Here is a 26,206-nt window from a genome sequence, read left to right on the forward strand (position 1 = left end):
CGTAGTTATGCCAGTAACAGGAGTGAAAATTATCGGTGCTACTGGGGAGGCCAGTGAACCGGTGACAAAACAGATTTTTATCAACTTCGAGATATGTGGGGCACGATTTGAACAAGAGTTTGTCGTCGTGCCAGACTTAACTACGGAAGTAATTATCGGGTTAGATTGGCTATTAAAGTACCGTGCAGTGATTAACTGCGAAAGCAAAACTTTGACGTGTACGTCCCAAGATAAAACAATAGTAGTTAGTTTTGACGAGGCAGGAGACGGTGTGCATAGGCAATACCAGCCTATACACATTGTTAACTGGCCGAATGGTATTGACGTAGGTATGAATTTGGACTACTGTAATGTGAGGAATCTCGGCATTGACAATAGTGTAGAAAGTGAATTGGAAAGTATTGTAGACGGTGTGTCAAACGTAACACACGAACAAAGACGAGGCCTGTATGAAGTAATAATGAGGAATAAGAGTGTGTTTTCAGACAAACCGGGTCTTGTGGAAGGATATAAATGCAAGTTGCATGTAATTCCGCACGAACCATTCTTCGTGAGACCGTATGCTATACCGCTGTCCAAAAAGGAAGCAGTGCAACGGGAGATAGATAAGATGATCGAATGGGGAGTGATTGAAAGAAGTACAAGTCCATACAATAACGGTTTGGTCATTGTAGCAAAACGGGATGGTAGTGTGCGTATTGTGATTGACGCACGCACGTTGAATAGGGTCGTTCAACGTGAAACAGACAGATCAGAGAGTATGGAGGAGATTTTGCAACGTTTTCATGACGTTAAGTTCATGACTAGCCTCGATCTGACAGCTAGTTACTGGCAAATAGAACTCGAAGAAGATTCTAGGCCATACACCGCCTTCTTGTTTGCGGGCAGGTGTTATCAGTATAGAGTACTGCCGTTTGGACTTAATATATCTGTGTCCGTATTCATCAGGGCCCTAGATAAAGTGCTAGGACCGGCTTTGAGTTCAAGATTAACTGTATATGTTGACGACCTATTGTTGGCCAATGCCACTTGGCATGACCATTGTGACCTGTTAGATGAAGTTTTTAGAGCATTGCGCCGTGGCGGAATGAATCTAAAGCTAAAGAAATGCGAATTTGTGAAGCAGGAACTGAAATTTTTAGGGCATGTAATTACCACTGCTGGTATTACGAAAGACCCAGAGAAACTAGAGGCAATAAGGAATTGTCCTCCACCCAAGTCTAGGAAACAGTTAAAAAGTTTTCTAGGGCTCACAGGATTTTACCGTAAATTTGTAAAAGGACAAGTATTTAATGATGAAAATTTGAATAACCTCTTACGCAAAAATGTTCCGTTTGTGTGGACTGACGGGTGTCAGACCGCTTTCGAGAGATTAAAAGACGAGTTGTTAAGATCCAACATACTATTTCATCCTGATTTATCGCTACCCTTCCATCTGGGAACGGATTCGTCGAATTACGGGGTGGGGGTAGAACTGTTCCAAGAAGTTGGTAAAGGAGAGGATAAGGAACACCGGACGATAGCGTTCGCGAGTCGAACTTTATCAAAAAGTGAGCGAAACTACACGATTTCTGAGAAAGAGTGTCTCGCTATCGTGTGGGGATTCAAGAAGTTCAAGGGTTACCTATGGGACCTTAAGGTGATTATTCATACGGACCATAAGGCGCTCACTTATCTGAAGGATTGTAAACTACTTCACGAAAGACTGACTAGGTGGTCGCTGTATTTACAGCAATTTAACTATGACATCTGTTACGTAAAAGGGACCGACAATTGCGTAGCGGATGCGCTGTCGCGGTTGCCCGAGTCTAATCAAGGTCTATTGAAAGATGAGGCAGATGGAGTGGTCAAATTGTACTATTTTAAAGAAGTTGAGGGACGTAAATTAATAATGAACATTTGTAAGAATCTACGTCGTCATCAGAACTATGATGGTTGTTTAAATATGGTGGAAACCCGATATGATGAAAAGAGTCCAGAAGGAGAGAAATTAAGGAAGTATTACAAGATATACGATCATATCTTGTACATACGTAAGGGTGAAGATAGTAATATTTGGAGGGTATGCTGGCCCAGCAAATACGTCACGGAAATAATAGACTACTACCATTTGGCGTATGGTCACTGTGGACCAAAGAAATGTACGGAAAAGCTGAGTGAAGTAGTGCATTTCAACAACATGTTAAAACGAGTTACTGACAGAGTGAAAACTTGCGATTTATGTCAGAAGCTGAAGGTTACCAACTGTACGAGTCGTGGTCCTATGCAAAGTATAACGCCTAACGACACCTTTGAGTTACTGTGCGTGGACTTGTACGGACCTTTGCCCAAGTCATCAGGAAACTTTGCCTACATTTTAGTAGTGCTAGAAGCTTTTTCCAAGTTCATCAAACTATACCCGATTAGGAAAGCTACAGCCAAAGCGATCTATAGCAAGCTTGTGAACGATTATTTTGTTCATATTGGCAAGCCCAAGGCGATTCTATCAGACAATGGGGCACAATTTACTTCTAAGTTGTGGAATGAAGGCATGGAAAGTAATGGGGTCGAGGTGATCCATATTTCAGCTTATTGTCCGGCTGGGAATCCCGCTGAGAGGTATATGCGCGAGCTAGGCCGACTTTGCCGTACCTATTGCCATCACAACCATAGGGCATGGGGCAAATATGTAGCAGTATTTGAGAGAATTATGAACACCTTGAGACATGAATCTACGGGATTTTCTCCAGAGGACATCCTGTTGGATGACAGAAGTAAAAGTTTAGTGGAATAGGTAATCAAATTCCCTCCACGGATTGACATTAGTATTGGTGTGAAAAAAGATCGTTTGCGAGAAGTAATGAAGCTAAAAGCTGATGCTCGCATACGTCGTCATGACGTCAGGGCGCAGACTTTGTAGTGTCCGTATGGGTCATATCTGAAATACTTGTTGAGAATTGGGTCTTTTTTAGGACACCAACTAAAGGAAACATGATCTTTAACTGATGAAAATATTTTTTTTCTATCTTAAATTAATAATTTTAATCTTGGTGCTTTAAGAAAGGAATAGTCTAATTTCATGTAACAATTTTTTTATGCTAGGTAAAGGTAGCTGATTATGCATCTGAATTTCTTCAGAAGCTAGAAGTTCTGAACTCATCTTAGAAGATTACTTACATTAATTATACCCTCGGTGTATTAGTTACTTAACATTGTCTCTCATAGTGCGAATTATTCTTGATTGCTCGTCGAATGTTTGGGATCTCCACCAGGCAGGATTAAAAGGAGAAATTGTAACAGGTCAGTGGCGTGCTGCTAGAGTTGTTACGCAAATGCTATATGAACTCAAACAGGAATCACTAGACGGTACACGACGTTCTTTTTGCGAAATACTGTTGATAAAATTTAGGAAACCTACGTTTTCTAACGACTGTGTAACGCCGGAAATGCATATCCTCCTATTTTCATCTATTGTACTATTATTTTTTTCCTTGTTTTGTTACCTCAAGATATGACATTTCTGTCTCTTTATATATTGTAATTGCTTTACTGTTTGTATATATATATTTATGCATTTATGTCGATGTATAATTGGTTTGTTTCGTAAATATTATTTGTATTTTTACGCTGGGTCTTGCCTAGGGAAAACTGGTATCGAACGATTACATCGATAGGTCGTGTGAAGACTCAAAGTGTGTAGGATCTTTGGTAGTGTGAACTCTGCCGCGTGAATCGCGGGCGGGGCAGTGTGAGAGTCTGGCGGGAGTAGCGAGTGGAGCAGGTGTTGTGTGACGCTCCCGCGAGCTGCCGCGCTTTCGGGGTTTGGCAGCATGTAATTGCGCTCGACTCGCGATGATAGTTTCTGACATGGTGTCGCGGACGGGAAGCATTAGCTGGCGCACATCAAGAGCCCGTTTCGCCTGGTGACCGTGTCGAGAATAAGGCGCGCATACATCCAGCTTCTGCAACAGCGACGGCCGACAATGAGTGACTGTCGCCACCTCCTCGATCGACGGCTTCAAACCTTCAATCAACCAACAAGGAAGACCAAAAGCACGTAAAGTTTCAGAACTGTATGGCAGACCTCAGCTTTTCAAATTGTTCCATTTGCCTCGCAAAATTACAGCAACTTAGCATGAACCTTTGTTGCTCATTGTCCCAATTGCATTGCCAAGCAGGGTCCCTTCCTTTTCCGAAATCAACCCGAGTGTCGTTCAAATTCAAACGCCAGCATTAAAATAATATAATTAGATTTCACTGCTTTAATTTCAAAGTTCAGTAGCTGGCTACAATATTTAGGTTACACGAGCACAAATTTAGAGTGCGAGTTTTGTTAGCATATTTTAGCTTACCTGTGACTGCAGCTCAGCTTGGTACGTACTAAATTTTACTATTGTTAATCAGAATCATTTAATTCAAGTTCAAAGTAAAATCTCTTGTTTCTAAATTGCGTAGAGTCAAGTTGCTTTTGAAATGATTGTTGAGGTAGTCCAAGACTAACCGTATTTTACTGGATTTCGATGTGCTTCAGAAAGAAAGCTCACTATTAACTTCAGTCACTAAATTAACTTTCGATTTTCCGGTTTTATTAATTCTTTTGCTAAATTAAGTCAGAGTGTAGCGAAATTTATTACTTCTGACAAACTTTCAGTTTTCACACTACACGTGTCAACCTTCAGTTGCCACGCTTCTAGTGTTAATTATATGTGTAATAACCTTTCTTTTTCAGTTACTATAGTAATTGTCCTTAGGACTGGCGACCGTGATTTCCCCCAAATCTCAAATATCTAATTATCGCTAGTTAATTGTTAACGTAACGGCCGCACGTTTACTTTCTTTATTAACTTTACCCCTTTTCAAAATTAATTTCCACCAGTTTCATTTGCATTTTTCCTTTCATTTAGATGTAACCTTTTCCTCCCTCTTTACCGATAGATTAACTTCGGTGACGATTGCTTTTCCCAAATTTCCATTAGGTACACGCGGTTTAATTTTTCACTGTCATTAAGGTCGATAAGTGAGGGGGAGGTTACACGATTCTACTGCAACAACGTACGTATCTCTTAATAACCGCCAAGACAAGATAAGAGAAATTAGGGCTCTTATAAGAGAAAATAGACAGTCCTTTTTCGCTCGCTCCACTTTTAAGTGCGACGAGAAAAGGAATAGCTGGTAGTGTATAAGGAACCCCCAGCCGTGGATCGTTTGGTGGCTCGCGTATTAGTATATATGCAGATGTAGTCGTTGAACGGTAACGTCGGCAGATTGCTTGTGTTTGAAGAAGTGTCACTCGTTGTAAGCAGTGCAGGAAAAGAACCGCAGTGGGTTAAGTAAAGGCAGCGCTAAATTAATTTTAAGAATGGGACTAAAGTGTGATGTTGTGCAGCAAAGGATGTATTCCTCTGAGGTCGATAGGCGCCCAATCTTGGCAGGTCTCAGAATATGCGATGTCAACCTGTAAATAAGTAAAAGAGGAACCCTGTACTTGGTAAATAAGGAATATTGAACGGTAGTACGTAGAGTAGGATAAAACGAGGCTATGTCGCTTATTTCGGAAACATTGTCGAAGTCCCGTACAATTGCATACGTGAAGATCGCTTCTGTCAGAACATAACGAAATTGAAATTTGAAACGGTATCTAAAGAGACTCTATTCTGTTAACTAGCCTCCTAGGTTAGGTAATATGGGGCGACATAGGTAGGAGAAAAGATTGGTTGGTTTAGGGAGTAAGAGGACCAAAGTGTGGGGTCATCAGTCCCTTTTTCCCCATTCAAGAAGGTGTCGGGTTAAAAATATACCCAAAACGACTCGAGGAAATTAAAAGGCGTAAAACTAACTCAGAACCACACTGAAGAAGAAAACGAAACAAGTTAACAAAATGGGGAAAACGTGAACTGAAAGGAAAAAGTAGTGGAAAGTTATAAAGTGATATAGCTGATGACCTGGCTAACTGATAGTAAAATTAAAAAGTATGAGCTAGCTACCCTGCAACACACTAAAATCTACGGTCTACAAGACAAAGCTAGAGGAACACAGACAGGGAAAATAACGAACAACAAAGAAAGAGTGGAAAAGAGTGAAAACGTACGGAGGATGAAGGCCTGGGAAAGAAGGCCAGAAGTCCACTCTTAGATTGTGTGATAAAAATTCGTAAAACTATGGCAGCTGTTGAGGCATTGTCGCCCAACACCGTAGGTAGGGTGCTGGGAAGATTAAAAGTCCGCCACAGAGCCGCTAAAATTGGGCAGTCCAACACGATGTGGACGACAATCAAGGGGGAATTGCAGCGACACTGAGGAGGGTACTCGCGGTGGAGGAGGTGACTATGAGTCACCCACGTATGGTCAATGCGGAGCCAGCAAAGGACAACTGAGTCCCTGCGAGTGACTCGCATGGATAACCGCCACACATTCGTTTTCTCCTTGATAACACGTAGTTTATTTGGTGTACTGAGGGTGCGCCACACTGTATCCCAGGTCCCAAAAACTTTTCTGCGTAAGACCAATCGGAGATCAGCTTCTGCCAGTCTCATCTCCAGAGTCAGTTTACCGATAGCTTGTTCGGCCAGTCTGTCGAGGAGTTCATTGCCTGGGATACTGACGTGTCGTGGGGTCCAAGTAAAGGACACTGAATACCCACTGTTTCTGAAGGCATAAAGGGGCTCTTGGATATTTACCAAAGGATGGCGAGGGATGCACTGGTAGAGAGCTTGTAGACTGCTTAAGGAGTCACTACAGAAGAGGAAGGACTCACCTGGGCAGGAGCAGATATGCACAAGAGCGAGCGTGAAATGGCTACCAAATGGTTCAACCAAATGGTTCAAATGGCTCTGAGCACTATGGGACTTAACGTCTGAGGTCATCAGTCGCCCACAACTTAGAACTTCTTCAACCTAACTAACCTAAGGACACGATTTGAACCTGTGAACGTAGCGGTCGCGCGGTTCCAGACTCTAGCACCTAGAACCGCTCGGTCACACCGGCCGGCGATGGCTACCAACTCCTCAGTGAAAACACTGCAGCCATCCAGCAAGGAGCACTGCTCAGTATGGTCAGGTTGAACGTAAGCGAAGCCAACGTGACCATTCACCATCGAGCCATCAGTGTAGACTATTTCTGAACCCTGGAGAAAGAGTGTGGACAGAGGGGCTCAGGTGGAACTGAACCTTTTGGGCCTTGCAATAGGTCCAGAAGTAGCTGTGTCTATGGCATGGACGATGGAACTGTCAGTGAGTAGACCTGCAGGAAAGGTGTAGAGGGAAAGTGTCAAGTGCGGCAAAAGCCGACCAGACATGGACTGCAGCTGGAGTCCCTGATCTGGGCCGCCATTGTGGGAGATGGATCGCCATATTAGTGAAGAGCAGACGGTATTTTGAGTAGTGGGGTGACACTGGATGTGGGCAGTGTAGTTTGCAAGCAGTTGCAGTCACCTAATCCGCAAAGGAGGAACGCCTGCACTTACAAGAAGGTTGTTCACTGGTCGGGTTCAGAAAGCTCCCAAGGTAAGCTGAACTCCACAGTGGTGTATAGGGTCCGGCAGCTGCAACACTGAGGGATATGGTGAACCATATGCCAGGCTCCCATAGTCGAGATGGGACTGCACAAGGGTTTTGTACAGCTGCAGCAGTGTAGGGTGAACAGCACTTCAGTCTGTGCGTCTCAGGTATTGAATGACATTAAAGTGCCACAAGCACTTTTCCTTAAGCTGAAGAAGATGGGGGAGCCAAGTTAAGTCGGCATCGAAGACCAGTCCCAAAAAGCAGAAAGCCTCCACTGCATTAAGCAGTTGGTCATAGAGGTAAAGTTCTAGATGGGGGTGGACAGTACAATGACAACAGAATGCTTTATGCAGGACTTGGTGGCTGAGAACTGAAAGCCAGTGCATCACACAAGGCTGGGTGGCTGAAAATTGAAAGCCTTGAGTGAGGGCCCATGACTGCTCCTTTCGTATGGCACCCTGCAGGAGATGTTCAGCCACACAAATAGAAGAAGAGCAGAAGGAAATACAAAAATCATTAGCATATAGGAGGGCAGATACTGAGGACCATGTTGCTAGCTCGAGAACATTAACAGTAATTTAGAAGAGTGGGACATACAAGCCCTGCGAGACCCCATTCTCTTGGATGTGGGGTGAACTGTGTCGATCACCACCTCGAACTCTGAAAGTGTGAAGCGACAAAAAAAGTTCTGTATAAAAATCACTCGTGCATAGGAGCGATGTGATTTCACGAAGTGGTATCGTAGGGTTTTTTTAGGTCAAAAAAGATGTCAATGAGGTGTTGTTGTTGGGGAAACGCCATTCGGATGGCAAACTCCAGGTAGACTAAGTTGTCGGCAGCTGAGTGACCTTTCTGAAAACTGCCCTGGGATGGAACGAGAGACTCAAGGAGCCAACACTACCGCCACCTCACCATACATTCGAGCTGCTTGCACAGAACGTTGGTGACGCTGATAGGACAATAGCTATCCACACTTAACTGGTTCATACCAGGCTTTAGGGCTCGAACGATGGCACTTTCCCACCATTGCAAAGCAAATCAGCCGTCGCTCCAGATGCAGCTGAAGGCGGTAAACCGCTGGTACTGATAATCCACTGACAGATATTTAATCATTTGGGAATGTATGTGGTCTGGTCCAGGTGTTGTGTCAGGACAATCAGCAAGGGCACTAAGAAATTCCCACTCGTTCAAGAAAGCATTGTAAGGCTCAGGGTGGCGTGGAGCAAAAGATAAGTAATGTCGTTCTACCCACTGGCTTAGGAAACGAAAGGCGGGGTCATAATTCTCAGGTGCAGAGGCGTGAGCAAAATTCTCAGCGTAACACTCTGTGATTACGTCTGGATCAGTGGATGCAGCTCAATGAGTGGAAATTCCAGGCATACATGCAGGGGTCTGATATCTGTAAAGGCATCTGAGCTTGGTCCAAACCAAAGAAGGAGAGGTTCTTGATCTGATGTTGAAGATGTGTGGTTCCCAACACTCCTTCTTCCATTGTTTGATGAGCTGATGGACCTGGACATGGAACCATTTGAAGGTAATGAGGTGCTCCAGGGATGGGTGGTGCTTATGATGTTGGGAGTCCCACTTATGGTCTCTAATATCTGCAGCGATTTCCAGCTGCCACCAGGGCACTGACTGCCGCTGGGGGCAACCTGAACAGCAATGGACTGCCGACTCAGCTGCGTTAACAATGGTAGTAGTGATGGTCTGGATCACTCAATCCATGGGGCCATGCAAGAGAGATTCAACAAAGTAGAGGAGGTGAAAGCAACTGAATCAGCCTTGGTAAGGGCCCATCTGGCCAAGCATGCAGGTGACTGATGCTGGGGTAGGGACAGAAAGAGCGGACAGTGGTCATCTGGGCAAGTGCGCAGATGACTGATGCTGGGGTGGAGATGGAAAGAGTGGAAAGTGGTCACTAAAACACAAGTCGTCATGAGCTGTCCAGTGGATGGATGGGGGAAGGCCAGGACGGCAAACCAAGAGATCCAAGACTGAGTATGTGCCATGTGCCACACTGTAATAGATGGGGGCAGCTATATTCAGGAGGCAAAGATCGAGTTAAGTGAGTAGACCGTCAATGTCTTTACCATGTCCATTAATCTTGGTACTATCCTACAAAGGGTTTTAGACCTTAAAATCGCCCAAAAGTATAAAAGGTGGGGGGGGCTGGGAAGTTAATCCAGCCAACACATCCTGTGGCACTTCACCACCTGGAGCAAGGCAGATGTAACGTTTAGACCTTAAAATCGCCCAGATGTATAAAAGGTGGGGGGGGGGGGGGGGTTGGGATGTAACGGATAGTAATGTCCTGCGATGCCCTCACCCTGACAGACATAGATTCTAAAGGTATTTGAAGGGCCACACGATCCCTACAGTGTGAGAAGATAGATACAGACTCCACCTGACAGTCTACTGCTGTCAGTATGGTTTTTGTAACACCCCCAATAGCCAAGAAGTGCAGTGGTCTGCGTCGGGAGAAACTACGTTTCCTGTTGGGCAACGTTACTTCTCGTAACTCAGCCAGATGGGAGAAAAATCACCACAGTTCCACTGGAGGATGACACTGTCAGTCGTCTCGAAAGGCATGAAGGGCTCCAGGATGCAGTTTATGCCTCAGGGTTCTCTCCCACCATTTGTTGATTGCTGGTATCCAAGACCATTTCGCCTGAAGTGTTGGCAAGATCTACACCCTCGGGGGATGCTACAACCTCCACCTCGTCCTCAGACGTGGATCTGCTAGGGAATGGTGGGGCTGGGGTCACCAGAGTATCCTGTTGCTTAGCAGACTCCCTCTTCATCTTCTTGCTCTTGCACTTCTCTTTGGGGAGGGCTGCCCTGATGTTGCACCAGGGACAGAGGAAGAGTGTGAAGCCCTTCAACTAGCTACACATGGCTCCTTCAGCCACTGACTAGTGTCCACTGTGGCAACTGGGGAGATTCTGGAAGGGAGAGACTCAAGAGCCCGAGCCCCTTCCATGAGAGAGAAGCTGGAGCAAGCTGTTTCTCGAGCTGGGATGCAGGGACCAATGCACCCAGTGTTTGGGGGGGGGGGAGTGTTTCTCCCAAAGTAGGTATTTTGGGCGCAACAGAAGAAGAAGTGCCCCAACCATCAAGGGGACAGATGTATTTGGGTGGCCCTGAGGGCGTACTGTGTGATGAAGAGATGTGGGGACGACTGTCGATATAACTGCAGCATGCAAAGATGTCAAGCATTCATACTTATGTTTAGCCTCTTGGTAAGTCAGATAGTCCTGGGTCTTAGACATCGTAATTTTCCGCTCCTTTTTGAGTACCGTGCAGTCTGGTGAGCAGGGGGGTGGTAATCTCCACAGCTGACACAGCTGGGAGGAGGTGCAAGTGGAGTATTCTATTCAGTGGACGTTCACAATCTTGCCATGTGGCGCTGGAATTGCACCAGGAGGACATGTGCAGGAATTTCCAACACTTAATGCACAGTGTTGTGAATTGGCAGGAGCCAATTCACGGGGTTTGGAGAAAGCCGAAAGGCACGCGTTTAAACTCATGCAGGCTGGCGTGAGGTCAGGAACATTACAAGGAAATGAGAACTTAGAAAAACGGACGCAATTGCTGTAATACTTAACTTTAATCCATAATTGTAGAACATCTCTCTTGACTGTACATGTTTCACAAGATAAATATCAATTGAATACGGCGCCTTGCTAGGTCGTAGCAAATGACGTAGCTGAAGGGTATGCTAACTATCATCTCGGCAAATGAGAGCGTAATTTGTCAGTGAACCATTACTATGAACGTCGGCAGTACAACTGGGCGAGTGCTGGAACGTCTCTCTAGACCTGCCGTGTGGCGGCGCTCGGTCTGCAATCACTGACAGTGGCGACACGCGGGTCCGGCGTGTACTAACGGACCGCGGCCAATTTAAAGGCTACCACCTAGCAAGTGTGGTGTCTGGCGGTGACACCAAACACAGCATAGGGGGAGGAAGGTATGGTTTTACGTTACAACAGTAGATCATCACCTTGACCTTTTCAGGTAACATATCACCCTGAAAAGCCAAGATAAAGGAACCAGTGGCAATATTATTATTCTTAGGGCCCCTACAGACGGGCGAGATGAAGTGAACGCCCCGCCGTTCTAAATATGCGCGTAGCTCGTCGTCGTACTGCAGAAGAATGACATAATGGAAAATAATCCCCTGAACCATGTTGAGTCTCGCACGAGCGGTAACTGAAATGGGAATATCACCCAACTTGTCACAGGCGAGCAACGCCCAGGACTGGGTTGGATATGCTGTCTTAACCAAGGCTGACCTGTTTCTCATTTTAGACAGCACAGCCACTGGTAGAAGCGGACCTCGGGGAGGATCAGTTTGGATTCCGTAGAAATGTTGGAACACGTGAGGCAATACTAACCTTACGACTTATCTTAGAAGAAAGATTAAGAAAAGGCAATCCTACGTTTCTAGCATTTGTAGACTTAGAGAAAGCTTTTGACAACGTTAACTGGAATACTCTCTTTCAAACTCTGAAGGTGGCAGGAGTAAAATACAGGGAGCGAAAGGCTATTTACAATTTGTACAGAAACCAGATGGCAGTTATAAGAGTCGAGGGGCATGAAAGGGAAGCAGTGGTTGGGAAAGGAGTGAGACAGGGTTGTAGCCTCTCCCCGATGCTATTCAATCTGTATATTGAGCAAGCAGTAAAGGAAACAAAAGAAAAATTCGGAGTAGGTATTAAAATTCATGGAGAAGAAGTCAAAACTTTGAGGTTTGCCGATGACATTGTAATTCTGTCAGAGACAGCAAAGGACTTGGAAGAGCAGTTGAACGGGATGGACAGTGTCTTGAAAGGAGGATATAAGATGAACATCAACAAAAGCAAAACGAGGATAATGGAATGTAGTCAAATTAAATCTGGTGATGCTGAGGGGATTAGATTAGGAAATGAGACACTTAAAATAGTAAAGGAGTTTTGCTATTTAGGGAGTAAAATAACTGATAATGGTCGAAGTAGAGAGGATATAAAATGTAGACTGGCAATGGCAAGGAAATCGTTTCTGAAGAAGAAAAATTTGTTAACATCGAGTATAGATTTAAGTGTCAGTAAGTCGTTTCTGAAAGTATTTGCATGGAGTGTAGCCATGTATGGAAGTGAAACGTGGACAATAACCAGTTTGGACAAGAAGAGAATAGAAGCTTTCGAAATGTGGTGCTACAGAAGAATGCTGAAGATAAGGTGGGTAGATCACGTAACTAATGAGGAGGTATTGAATAGGATTGGGGAGAAGAGAAGTTTGTGGCACAACTTGACTAGAAGAAGGGATCGGTTGGTAGGACATGTTTTGAGGCATCAAGGTATCACAAATTTAGCGTTGGAGGGCAGCGTGGAGGGTAAAAATCGTAGAGGGAGACCAAGAGATGAATACACTAAGCAGATTCAGAAGGATGTAGGTTGCAGTAAGTACTGGGAGATGAAGGAACTTGCACAGGATAGAGTAGCATGGAGAGCTGGATCAAACCAGTCTCAGGACTGAAGACCACAACAACAACAACAGCCACTTCCCCAAAACTGTCCTCCATGTTTTCAACGAAAAATAGAGGCTTCATATCGAGAAAGGAGTCCCATCCATTCTGCTGCAGATTAAATACCTTGGCGAATAAGTCTCTTTTCCAGAGCCCTTCGTTCCTCCCATGGAGTGGAACGATTTTGGGTCCTACTTCTCAGTGTTGTAGTCTACCTTGTCTTTCTAAGAGACTACTGGCGCCATTCACTCACCAGCAAGAGATGACTTTGTCCACTTCATTGCTGCTCATCCCACATGATTCTACCCACTCTGATCAGGGGATCTCCCCACGGGTACCACCGAGCAACAGAAAAGGCCACTTCACATGATGGCAATTGGTGGGATTCTTGATGCCCCAAGAAGATGGTCATCTATTCCTTTGCAAACGCATAGAGTTTGCACCTGAGACATCAACATTGTGATCCCTGTGTTGTCAGGGAGCTACCACCAAATGGGTGCATGATGGCCCCACCTCGACAGACTGGCTGCCATGCTGGATATTGGGCTCAGAGAGATTCAATATTGTTATGGGGACAATGGGCAACAGAAGAAGATGATGTAACCCGGAATATACCCTCGCCCAACTGACTGAGTTGTGGGTTGAGTTGCAGATCCATGATAACAAGAGGTGCAGAAGATCGAATCGCACTGTGGATATCTGGCGTACCATGTAAGGCTTCCTTTCCGAAATAGCACGCACTATTGTAGAATTTTGAAAGTGTGAGGTCAAACCGTAAAAGGGGACCAGAACTTATTAGGCCGAAAAAAAGGAGACTCCTTTTAGTCGCCTCTTATGCCAGGTGGGCATATTCTAACTCCCAAACCCGCAGAGGAAAAGGAGAGATGCCTCATAATCGTACTTGGGAAATGTTTCGTTTAATTATAGACGCGACTGAAGCAACTGGTATACAACTGGCTCAAGAAGCTCGTATTACAAATTCAAACCAATGGAAACAATGAAGGAATCAAAATAACACTTAACTATTACTTGGTAACCGATACAAACGTGAAAACTGAATGAATTTGTTCATCGATACAATGAACTTACAAGGTAGGAAATATAGCTTTACTTCTATATAACTGTAATTTTTGCCGTTTCTTCTCCTCATTTCTTCCACAAAGAGCTCATATTTTGTAAACTGAACAGGCTTAATACAGGCACCTTTTGCACATTACAAATTGCTAACAGTTAGCTTTAGATCGAGTTTGAAAATACAGTTCCAGACATTCTACACACTTATCTTCAATGAACATCTCTGCGTCGTTTCAGCGTTAGGCGCATTTCTGAAACCACCTTCAATCCAAGAGGCTCGATTATTATTCAGTTATAGATATTCGGCATGATGTATTTAATCTGTGAGGATAACACTGGTAATTTACACAAATTTTACTACATTATAAGTGCGAAAGTGCCACACAATAAATCGATACCGATTCTTGGTTCTCTTAGCCACAGCCATGCCTCCGCAATATCCTTTCTTTCAGGAGTGCTAGTTCTGCAAGGTTCGCAGGAGAGCTTCTGTAAAGTTTGGAAGGTAGGAGACGAGGTACTGGCAGAAGTAAAGCTGTGAGTACCGGGCGTGAGTCGTGCTTCGGTAGCTCAGTTGGTAGAGCACTTGCCGCGAAAGGCAAAGGTCCCGAGTTCGAGTCTCGGTCGGGCACACAGTTTTAATCTGCCAGGAAGTTTCATCAAAGAGTTCCTTTATCGTTCAGGCTGTCCGATACATTTCCTAATTGTTCATTGCCTGTATCCAATGTATCTGCTTATAACGAAGATAGATAAATAACACTGTGGTCGGTGGCAGTGTGGGTGCTCCGGAAGACACATTATGAGAGTGTTGGCTCTACGAAGATACAGCGGCTAATCGTCGTGAGGCATTAAGAACGCTGGATCCCACAGCAGCCATATGGAACAAATCTACCCGGCTCGTCTTACGCAGTACTGTAACAATAGAACTTAGAAAGTTCAGGGCGAGAACTTCAGCAAACTCTTAACCAAAAATGACAAGCTGTGAGAGAAGGATAATGAGATCAGAAACTTCTGAAAGAAGAAGTGTTCAGGACTGACCAAGGGTTTAGTGCGTACTGCTCTAGAAATTTGAATTCTGTGGTGGTACAAATAATAACGAAATCGGTGGCGATAGCGTAAACGCTAGATATCAACCGTCCTTTGACCAAGGCTCCAACAGACAGCATCAATTGAACAAAGTCGTTTCAGGACGTGTGAAGTAGCAGTTCCGTATGCAAATGTTCGCCCTTGTGAAACGAACAATAAGTGTTAATACTGTATTCATGAAAGCCATGGTACCAGCAGTCTGATAGTTGTTCAAGCGACAATACTAATTTGATAGTTTGATAATAAGAGGTGGAAGATTTTGCTGTTTAACTGCTTTCTTTTTAATCGTTATACATGTTTATTTCTATTAATACGTAGCAGCAATTATTAGAAAAGTCAAAACTGATACATATTTAATAGAAGTAGGTATGTAGTTTGCTGTATCGTAATATGATAACAACAACAAGTTGTGTCGCTCGACACTCCTTTTACAATAAGCGACAGTCCTCGTTTCACCTAGGCGCTAGTTACTCTATTTACGTGCCTGTGGTTGGTTTGTCCCTTATGTCCATAGTCTGTACAGCCAAACCATTTTACCCAACACAATCGACGACTCTGTTTGGCGACGTAACTGTAACTACCTGAAATGTTCTTTATTCCAGTCTTTGATCACAATATCAGTTCCTTTGACGATGACCGGTTTCAGTCAGTAATGACCATCTTCGGATCTGTTCTACACCAATGAGTTGCAAAATGACTGTGTGAACGATGTGGCCTATTTTCCACCATGTTTTAGATCTGTGTGATGATGCTGTGCTGAGTATATTTATATGTTTTGACGATGCCATTGCAGCCTTATCACATTAGGACATGGTGTAGAACATATCTGAAGATGGTCATTACCGACTGAAACCGATCATCGTCAAAATAATTGGTATTGTTATGAAGGACTGGAATAAAAATATTTGACGGTATTGGATCCCTGTTCCTATTCTCGACTATGTCGCAGCTGGTGTAACTACCTTATTTGCTGAGGTGTCGAAAGGCACTAGATAGTGATAAGCATTTATACAGATGGAGGTCGCATCGCGTACACAAGGTGTAAAAGGGCGGTGCATTACCGGCGCGACCATTTGTACTTATGTTATGCAAGTGAAAAGCTTTCGAACGTTATTACGGACACACAACGGAAATCAACAGACACTAAACGCGGAAAGGTAGTTGGAGTTAAGCGCATGGGGCTTTCCGTTCCGGAAATCGCTGGAGGAATCAGTATCCGAGATCCATAGTGTCAAGAGTGTGCCAAGCATACTAAATCACAGGCATTACGCCTCACCATGGGCAACACAGTGGCCGATTGCCTTCTCTTAACGACCGAGAGCCGTGGCGTTTGCTTACGGTTGTCACTGCTAACAGACAAGCAATATTGCGTGAAATAACAGCAGAAATAATGCGGGACGTATGACGAACGTATTCGAGAGGGGAGTGCAGCGAAATTTGGCCTTAATGGACTATTGCAGCAGACGACCAACTTGAGAACCTTTGCTAACAGCTTGACATCGCCTAAAGCACCTCTTCCGGGCTCGTGACCAGACCAGTTGGATTCGACTAGAAAACTGTGGCCTGGTGAGATGAGTCCCGATTTTAGTTTGTTAGAGCTAGTGGTAGGGTTCAAGTGTAGCACAGTCCCCATGAAGCCATGGACCAGAGTTGTCAACAAGGCACTTTGCGGCTGTTGGTTGCTTTATAACGGTGTGGGCTGTGTTTACAAGGAATGGACTGGGTCCTCCGGTGTAACTTAACCGACCATTAACAGGAAATAGTTATGTTCAGCTACTTGGAAACTATATGCAGCCATTCATGGATTTCATGATTCCAAGCAACGATGGAATTTTTATGGATGGCAATGCGCCATTTCACCGGGCCACAAGTGTTCGTCATTGACTTAAAACATTCTGGTCAGTTCAAAAGAATGATATGGCCACACAGGTCGTCCGACATGAATCCCATAGAAGATTTATGAGACATAATCGACAGGTCAGTTCGTAGCCAGTATCCTGCACCGGCAACACTTCCGCAATTATGGACGGCTATAGATGCAGCTTACCTCAGTATTGCTAAAGCGGATTTTCAACGACCTGTTGAGTCCGTGCCTCGAAGACTTGGTGCACTACGCCGAAGAAGTGGAGGTTCGACAATGTGTTAGGTGGAACCCCTTGAGTTCGTCGTCTCAGTGTACGGCTGTAAGGTTGTTAGAGACTTCAGAATACGCTCTGTTGAATAAGTTCCTTTCTCATTGTTTGTGGTAAATCTTGGTCTTGTTTATAGGTTTAATTTTTCAATTTTGAAGCCCAGTTTTAATTATTTGTTTCATAACCTAATTCGAGAATTCTTGGATGAAATGTTACCCCACAGATGGATAAGGAGAGGATCAGTGAATATGTCAGCGCAGGTCGAGTGGCTTCGAGGAGTCCAATTATGACATCGTACGACAACTCCCTGTGGCGAAAATAAGCAGCTTGTGGCGGAACAACGATTCCGGACAAATGACAAAAAGTAAGCCATTAGAGTGGCTTTCATGGAAATCACTCTGCCTCTACCATGAAAAATTTCACACAGGACCTGGCATCGCATCATTTTCTGTCGCGACAATGATGGTGCGATGCTGAATTTCTGGATCACTAAACAAGCTGGGTATCGATCAGTTCGGCTTCAGGACGGGTAAAGGCAACAGACAGGCAATTCTGACTTAGCGGTTGATAATGGAAGGAAGACTAAAGACAAATCAAGATCCGTTCGTAGGATCTGTCGACCTGCAGAAAGCGTTCGACAATGAAAAATGGTCCTAGATGTTCGAAATTCTGAGAAATATCGGAGTAAGCAATAGGGAAAGACGGTTAATATACAATCCAACAAGAGCCAAGAGGGAATAATGAAAGTGGACGACCAAGGACGAAGCGTTCAGATTAAAATGGGCGTAAGACAGGGATGTATCCTTTCGCCTCTACTGTTCAATCTCTACATGGAAGAAGCAATGATGGGAATAAAAGAAAGGTTAACGAGTGGGATTAAAATTCAAGGTGAAAGGATATCAAAGATAAGTTTCGCTGATGACATTGTTATCCTGAATGGAAGTGGAAAAAAATTACATGATTTACTGAATGGAATTATTTGGCTAATGAGTACAGAATATGGATTGAGATTAAATCGAAGACTGACGTGTGTAATGAGAAGCAGTCGCAATGAGAACAACGAGAAACTTATTTAGATTGAAAGTCATGACGTAGATGAAGTTACAGAATTCTGCTACCTAAGCAGCAAAATAACCAATGATGGACAGAACACGGAGGACATCAAAAGCAGACTAGCAGTGGTAAAAAGGCCATTTCTGACGAAGAGAAATGTACTGTTATCAAACATAGGGATTAATTTGAGGAAGAAATTCCTGAGAATGTACGTTTGGAGTTCAGTATTGTATGATAGTGAGACATGGCCTGTGGGAAAACCGAAACAGAAGAGAATCGAAGAATTTGAGCTGAGGTGTTACAGACGAATACTGAAAATTAGATGGACTTATATGGAATGAGGAGGTTCTGCGCAGAGTCGGAGAGAAACGGAGTATATGGAAAAAACTAACAAGGAGAAGGGACAGGATGGCAGGACATGTGTTAAGACATCAGGGAGGGACTTCCACCGTACTAGAGGGACCTGTAGAGGGCAAAAACTGTGGAGGAAGGAAGGAAGCAATGCAAAAAACTGGTGATTTCTCGAACTGGGGAACAATCAAGAATGGGGTGCTGCTGTTCTCAATATATATTAATGACTTGCCATTCTATGTTCACGAAGATGTAAAGCTGGTACTTTTTGCCGATGATACAAGTATAGCTATCACACCCGACAGACAAGAGTTAACTGGTGAAATTGTAAACGATGTTTTTCAGAAAATCATTAAGTGGTTCTCTGCAAATGGGCTCTAATTAAACTTTGACAAAACACAGTATATACAGTTCCACACAGTAAATCGAATGACCCCATTAATAAATATAGACTTCGATCAGAAATCGGTAGCTAAGGTAGAATATTCAGAATTTCTAGGTGAATGCATTGATGAGGGGTTGAACTGGAAAAAACACACTGAGGAGCTGCTGAAACGTTTGAGTTCAGCTACTTATGCTATTAGGGTAATTGCAAATTTTGGCGGTATACATCTGAGTAAATTAGCTTACCACGACTATTTTCGTTCTCTGCTTTCGTATGGCATCATATTCTGGGGTAGCTCATCCTCGAGTAAAAGAGTATTCATTGCACAAAAGCGTGTAATCAGAATAATTGCTAGAGCTCATCCATGATCATCCTGCAGACACTTATTTAAAGAGCTAGCAATCTTCACTGTAGCCCCACAATATATATATTCACTTATGAAATTTGTTATTAACAATCCGAACGAATTCAAAAGTAATAGCAGTGTACATGGCCACAACACCAGGAGAAAGGATGATCTTCGCTACTAAAAGGTTAAATCTAACTTTGGCTCAGAAGGGGGTAAATTATGCTGCCACAAAAGTCTTTGGTCACTTACCTAATAGCATCAAAAGTGTGACAGATAGCCATATAGCATTTAAAACGAAATTAAAAGAATTTCTTAATGTCAACTCCTTCCACTCATTAGATGAATTTTTGGATATAGTGGTAAGTGGGTTATTTCGCAACCTCCACAAAAAAAGAAATATTGAGTGTCATGTAATATTTTGTCTAATGTAATATAATGTAATATCTTGTATAGACACCTCTTATTACCCTGAAACGTTCCACATCATTACGAAGTGTCGTATTCATGATCTATGGAAAAAATACTAATCTGATCTAATCGGAATACATACAGCAAATAAATGAGGACGTAGACTGCAAGTGTTACTCTGAGATAAAGAGGTTAGCACAGGAGAGGGATTCCTCGCGGGCCGCATCAGACGAGTCAAAAGAATGATGACTCAAAAAAAAAAAAAAAACTGTTACGTGTAGTATCAACGTCTGTCGCACATCTGCTATGACATATTCGAAATAATTACAATTCGAGACCAGAAAAGAGGGGAGACGGTTGTGACAGTACTCTCTGATCAGACTGTAGGTGACGTAGTTCGAGGTAGGCACTTGTCGTCGCTTTCGGAGTGGACGGGAAGAGGAGAGAGGCGGTATAAACGACGTGCCTGGTCGGGTGGCCACACTCGCTGGCTCGCGAGCGCGGCCTGCCGCTTAATGCCGCGATGAATGAGCCGGAGCCGGCCACTCTGCTGATGCGCGCTAATTACGCAGGTGCTCAAGAGCCGCAGCCAGCTGGCGCCAGCACTGCTGCCAATACCAGGCACCGACTGGCGACAGGACGCACAATAGCCGCCGCATGCGGTCGACAGCCCGGCTGCCGGCACAGCCGCATTATGCCAGCGCTGCTGATGGCCGGACAGCTAAAGCGAGCATCCTCTCCACCACACCAGTTACGGGCCGCCCGCACACTCTGCCATCTCCTGCAGTCTCTGTCAGCTGCTCTACGAGTCTGCTTCCCGCCTCGTTTCATTAACCCATTAAGGTAACGGCACTCGATGAAACTCAAAGACGCACGCAGTTACGAGACTCGTTCAGTACGCACCGCAACACATTTCTCCTTCTGAAAGCAGGTTGGCTTCAATCAGGATTCCAATACGCCAACATAATACGATGGTCTTGCACCACCTTACTTGGAGAGCTTACATGCCCTCATACACTACTGGCCATTAAAATTGCTACACCGCGAAGATGACGTGCTACAGACGCGAAATTTAACCGACAGGAAGAAGATGCTGTGATATGCAAATGATTAGCTTTTCAGAGCATTCACACAAGGTTGGCGCCGGTGGTGACACGTACAACGTGTTGACATGAGGAAAGTTTCCAACCTATTTCTCATACACAAACAGCAGTTTACCGGCGTTGCCTGGTGGAACGTTGTTGTGATGCCTCGTGTAAGGAGGAGAAATGTGTACCATCACGTTTTCGACTTTGATAAAGGTCGGATTGTAGCCTATCGCGATTGCGGTTTATCGTATGGCGACATTGCTGCTCGCTTTGGTCGAGATCAAATGACTGTTGGCAGAATATGGAATCTGTGGGTTCAGGAGGGTAATACGGAACGCCGTGCTGGATCCCAACGGCCTTGTATCACTAGCAGTCCACATGACAGGCATCTTATCCGCATGGCTGTAATGGATCGTGCAGCCACGTCTCGATCCCTAAGTCAAGAGATAGGGACGTTTGCAAGACAACAACCATCTGCACGAACAGTTCGACGACGTTTGCAGCAGCATGTACTATCAGCTCGGGGACCATGGCTGCGGTTACCCTTCACGCTGCATCACAAACAGGAGCGCCTGCGATGGTGTACTCAGCGACGAACCTGGCTGCACGAATGGTAAAACGTCATTTTTTTTCGGACGAATCCAGGTTCTGTTTACAGCATCGTGATGGTCGCATCCGTGTTTGGCGACATCGCGGTGAACGCACATTGGAAGCGTGTATTCGTCATCGCCATACTGGCGTATCACTCGGTGTTACGGTATGGGGTGCCACTGGTTACACGTCTCGGTCACCTCTTGTTCGCATTGACGGCACTTTGAACAGTGGACGTTACATTTCAAATGTGTTCCGACCTGTGGCTCTACCCTTCATTCGACCACTGCGAAATCCTACATTTCAGCAGGATAATGCACGACCGCATGTTAAAGGTCCTGTACTGGCCTTTCTGGATACGGGAAATGTTCGACTGCTGCTCTGGCCAGCACATTCTCCAGAACTTTCGACAACTGAAAACGTCTTATCAATGGAGGACGAGCAACTGGCTCCTCACAATACGCCAGTCCCTACTGTCGATGAACTGTTGTATCGTGTTGAAGCTGCATGGGTAGCTGTTCCTGTACACGTCATCCAAGCTCTGTATGACTCAATGCCCAGGCGTATCAAGGCCGTTATTACGGCCAGAGGTGGTTGTTCTAGGTACTGATTTCTCAGGATCTGTGCACCCAAAATGCGTGAAATAGTAATCACGTGTCAGTTATAGGACAATATATTTGTCCAATCAATACCCGTTTTTCATCTGCATTTCTTCTTGGTGTAGCAATTTTAATGGCCAGTAGTGTAGTACCATATACTGGTCAACGTCGGAGCGAACGTCCTGTGGCTTTAATAACCTCCCCACCATCCATGTACTGCTTTCGCGGAGTGCATCCTTTAGTGTGATAAGTAGATGGGGTCGGTAGGTGTGATATATGGGATGTAAGGCGGGTGACGATGAACAGTCCAATGAAGTTTTGTGACCTCTCTGGTGTGCCAACGTGTGTGAGGCCTTGCGTTCCCGTGGGGAAGGAGAAAATCTCTTGCATTGTTGTGGCGGCGAACACACTGATGTTGTTTCTTCAGTTTCCTGAGGATAGCACAATACACTTCATTCAGTTTTGATCGTTGCACCGTGTGAGAGGATATCAAACAGAATAGCCCCTTCAGAATCCCAAGACTTCACTGGCTGAGAGTGCTCCTTTGCGCTTTTTCTTCGGGGTAGAGGCGGTGTGGCGCCACTCTATGGATTGCCGTTTTGTTTCCGGATCAAAGTGATGAACCTATGTTTCATCGCCAGTGACGACGTTCGACGAAAAATTGTCACGATCGGCCTCGTAACGTGCAAGCAGCTCTGCTCACGTGGTCATTCGTTGCTCGTTATGATAATCTATTTGGCGGCGAGAACACCGTGTGCACATACTTTGAGTACCCCAACTGGTGGATGAATGTATCAGCACTCCCAATAGGGACGTCCAGTTGAGTAGCGAGGTGTTGGACTGTGATCAGCCGATCACCTCGAATGAGAGGGTCCGCACGTTCCAACATTGCTCGACTTAAAAGATGCGAGCCGCCGTCCGCTACGCGGGATATCGGACATGTTTGCGAGATCTTGTTGCGATGATGATAGACAACTCTCTCAATTATTCGTCCTAATTTTTTTCAATTCCAGGTCTCCGTAAACTTTATTCAAGCGGTGCTCTGGTTTTCCACCGAAAGAAACTCAGTTACAGCTCTGTGCTAGGATCACATCACCGCTACAGGCGCCATTTCGAAGGCTATTGCATCGCGCCGGCACCTATCACAAGATCATGAAAATGTTGTGTTTGAAGCGGGAATATTCTGCTACCTCCCATGGCAAATTTCTAACTTTTTCAACGGAAATTGGCAGAGAGAGAAATGTGTTGCATTACTTGTGGAACGTCCCTCGTGCATCGATACTGCATTCTCGTACTACCATCCTTGTATGAACACTATATGGAGTAACAGAAATACTTTCCGTCCTCTTTAGAGTAGCTAGAAAAGAGATATTTCTCGAACACTATATGGAGTAACAGAAATATTTTCCGTCCTCTTTAGAGTAGCTAGAAAAGAGATATTTCTCATGCGAAGCTTTTGGATACATACAATCAATCAAACAGCTCGAGACTTATGGGAGTTACACTTTGGCATGCTTCCTCTTGCTTCTGTCTTTCTCGTACTCCTCCTATACTAAAGGCCCTTATACTCCTCGGATACACGTATTCGATGAACCTAATCGCCTGAGGAAACCTGAGTCCTTCGATATTAAGTCACCAACTCCGGGAGAAGATACACAAAACTGGGCTTTGAAATAAATTCCTGATTATTATGATTGTACTAGTCGATGATAAGCCCTTACTTGCACCGCTGAATCGACTACTCAGAAGAAGTCGAATGGAAGGATTCATGACAGTACGTGGAAAATTCACAAAACCCGAAGAGAACTATTACTGCCACCGAGTAAGTAAAATGTAATTCGCGTAAATTGTTCTCAGTTCCATATCAAGAAGATTTGCAACTGAGATTGACATCAAATATCGACATTATACCTCGTAATCACCCAACACAAGACGTCACCGAGGTCAAAACTACTAATCACTCCCAGCACAATTCAAAATGAAGTGCTCTATATTTTCTGTTAATAAATACCCAAACATGCAACTTAAAACAGCAAACTAGACTTGAGTTTCAATACAACGTTCAAAAAGAATTTAACAGCTCTAGCTCGGCGTTTCATTGATTATATAATACAACAAAGCACTGCTCTAATTTTTTAATATTTCATACGAGTTCAGTATTTAACCACCGCGATATTGTGCTCTTTGATGCCTGCCACATTCTTGCCCTGCCATCGACTATCCGCTATTGGTGGCCAGTTGCTGGTCTTAAGACCTACGTCAGTATCGAGCGATAGGTATCGTGCTTTCGAAAACGTATTTTTCACAATTTCAAAATATAGAATTTCCCCCAGTTTAGACCATAGCTGCTCACAGCTGTCTCTTTACAAAAAACCCTCTCCAAGTAGGCTAGCGGTGGGGAGGGGGGGGGGGGGATGAGCTTACAAAATGAAGTAAAACGGTCGCGATAATCAGTCCGCTACATCTCGCTTGGGGTTGGTCGAGCTTACATCATCCTCCAGTCAGTCTGCTGCCTACATTCATGTTGCTGCTACTGCTTCTAAGATAGCTAGATGCTTCTGGCTTAAGAAGCGGACTGCGGCTACAATCGGCTGTTTTGATCACTCGGGGCTATGACGGAGTAGTATCCTTTCATTTATTGTGTAAGGATGTTATATTGATGCAATACATGTTTTACTAAATTTTTATAAATCCAAGAACGTAAATTATAATGAAATATATTTATACATATCTGCAAGTGTATGTTTCGTTGTTGCAGTTTATGTAATTCGAATGCAAGTTTTCTACTTGACGTGAAGGTAGTACCAACACAACCACGGATAACCGCTGTCGGAGGGGGGAGGGGGGGGAGGGGAGAGGGGCGGGTGAAGAGGAATACCTTATGAACATTCAAGAGAAAGAAAGAAAACTAAATTCCTCAGTTGTTGTTGACTTATAATAACAACACACTTCTTAAAGAGGTACTGATGTGTTAGTAGGGTAACAAAAATGAAAATATCTTTCAGTACACTCTTTGTAACATCAAAACATTTTCAGGAGAGGAGTTGTTTATGCCCGCCCTAAAGGATTTTAAAAATGCTAAGTTCATTAATTGTTGTTGACTTCTAATCACGACGTACTTTGTACAGAGATACTGGTGTGTAAGTAAGGTCCCGAGCCCGAAAATACTGAATGCGACATTCAGTAGGGAAGGTGGGTCTACTACTGAGGCTTCAATTTCCTGTTGATCTTAGCTGAAAAATGTAGAACATATACGGAATCCGGGAGAATAGATCATTAGAAACATTTTATTTTCAAAATTTTGAAATATGAAATGATTGATTAGATTACAATATTCTCGAAATCTGGGTACAAAACACCCTCCCCCCAACACCACCACCCGCCTCCTCTTTGGTACTGCGACGTTGAACATCTATTTAAGAAAAATTTGGGAAGAGAGAGTTGAAGTCTGGGAGCAGTCAACCTTTATTTCAGTTACTGTGGGAAGAAGAAGTCATTTTGAGCAAAGTTACGAGAAGTGGCAAAATTGAAGCAGTTTTGGATGCTTAGCAACAAGAGCAAAGAAGAGACGGAGACGGTATAAAGACGATTTTATCAGATAATTTATCAATAAAATTTTCAGCAGAATATTAAGTTTCTAGATTATTCGACATAATACATTATTAGAGAGAAGAGGAAGATCGATAGAATGAAAAACTTAGTAAGGTTGTCGCAGGAAATATATTGAAGAGAGGAAAGGAGAACATCGGAAGAAAGTGTTATGGCGGATAGCAATTATATTATTTTGAAGAAGATTAATAACAACTTCGACCCTTGTTGATAAGCTGTGTGGGTAAGAAGTAAAGATTGGAAAAATAACGGCTAAAGCAGGCATGAAACGAAGACGTGTTTATGATCTATGGGACCATATGGGAAAGTTTTCGATTTGTACCTAAGCGGAAATGAAGCGGGTTTTGCTTGGGTTGTCATTTGCATAGCTAATTGAGCCACATTATGTTTGTGTGGACGTAGCCCGGTCTTTGAGAGTGAAAACGTTGGATAAACTGATGCCCCACCAGCAAAAATGAAAACTGGTGAGTGCCCATTAATACAGTTAACAGCTACGTGGTTGTT

Source organism: Schistocerca piceifrons, chromosome 4, assembly GCF_021461385.2.
Source record: "Schistocerca piceifrons isolate TAMUIC-IGC-003096 chromosome 4, iqSchPice1.1, whole genome shotgun sequence".
Classification (NCBI taxonomy): Eukaryota; Metazoa; Arthropoda; class Insecta; order Orthoptera; family Acrididae; genus Schistocerca; species Schistocerca piceifrons.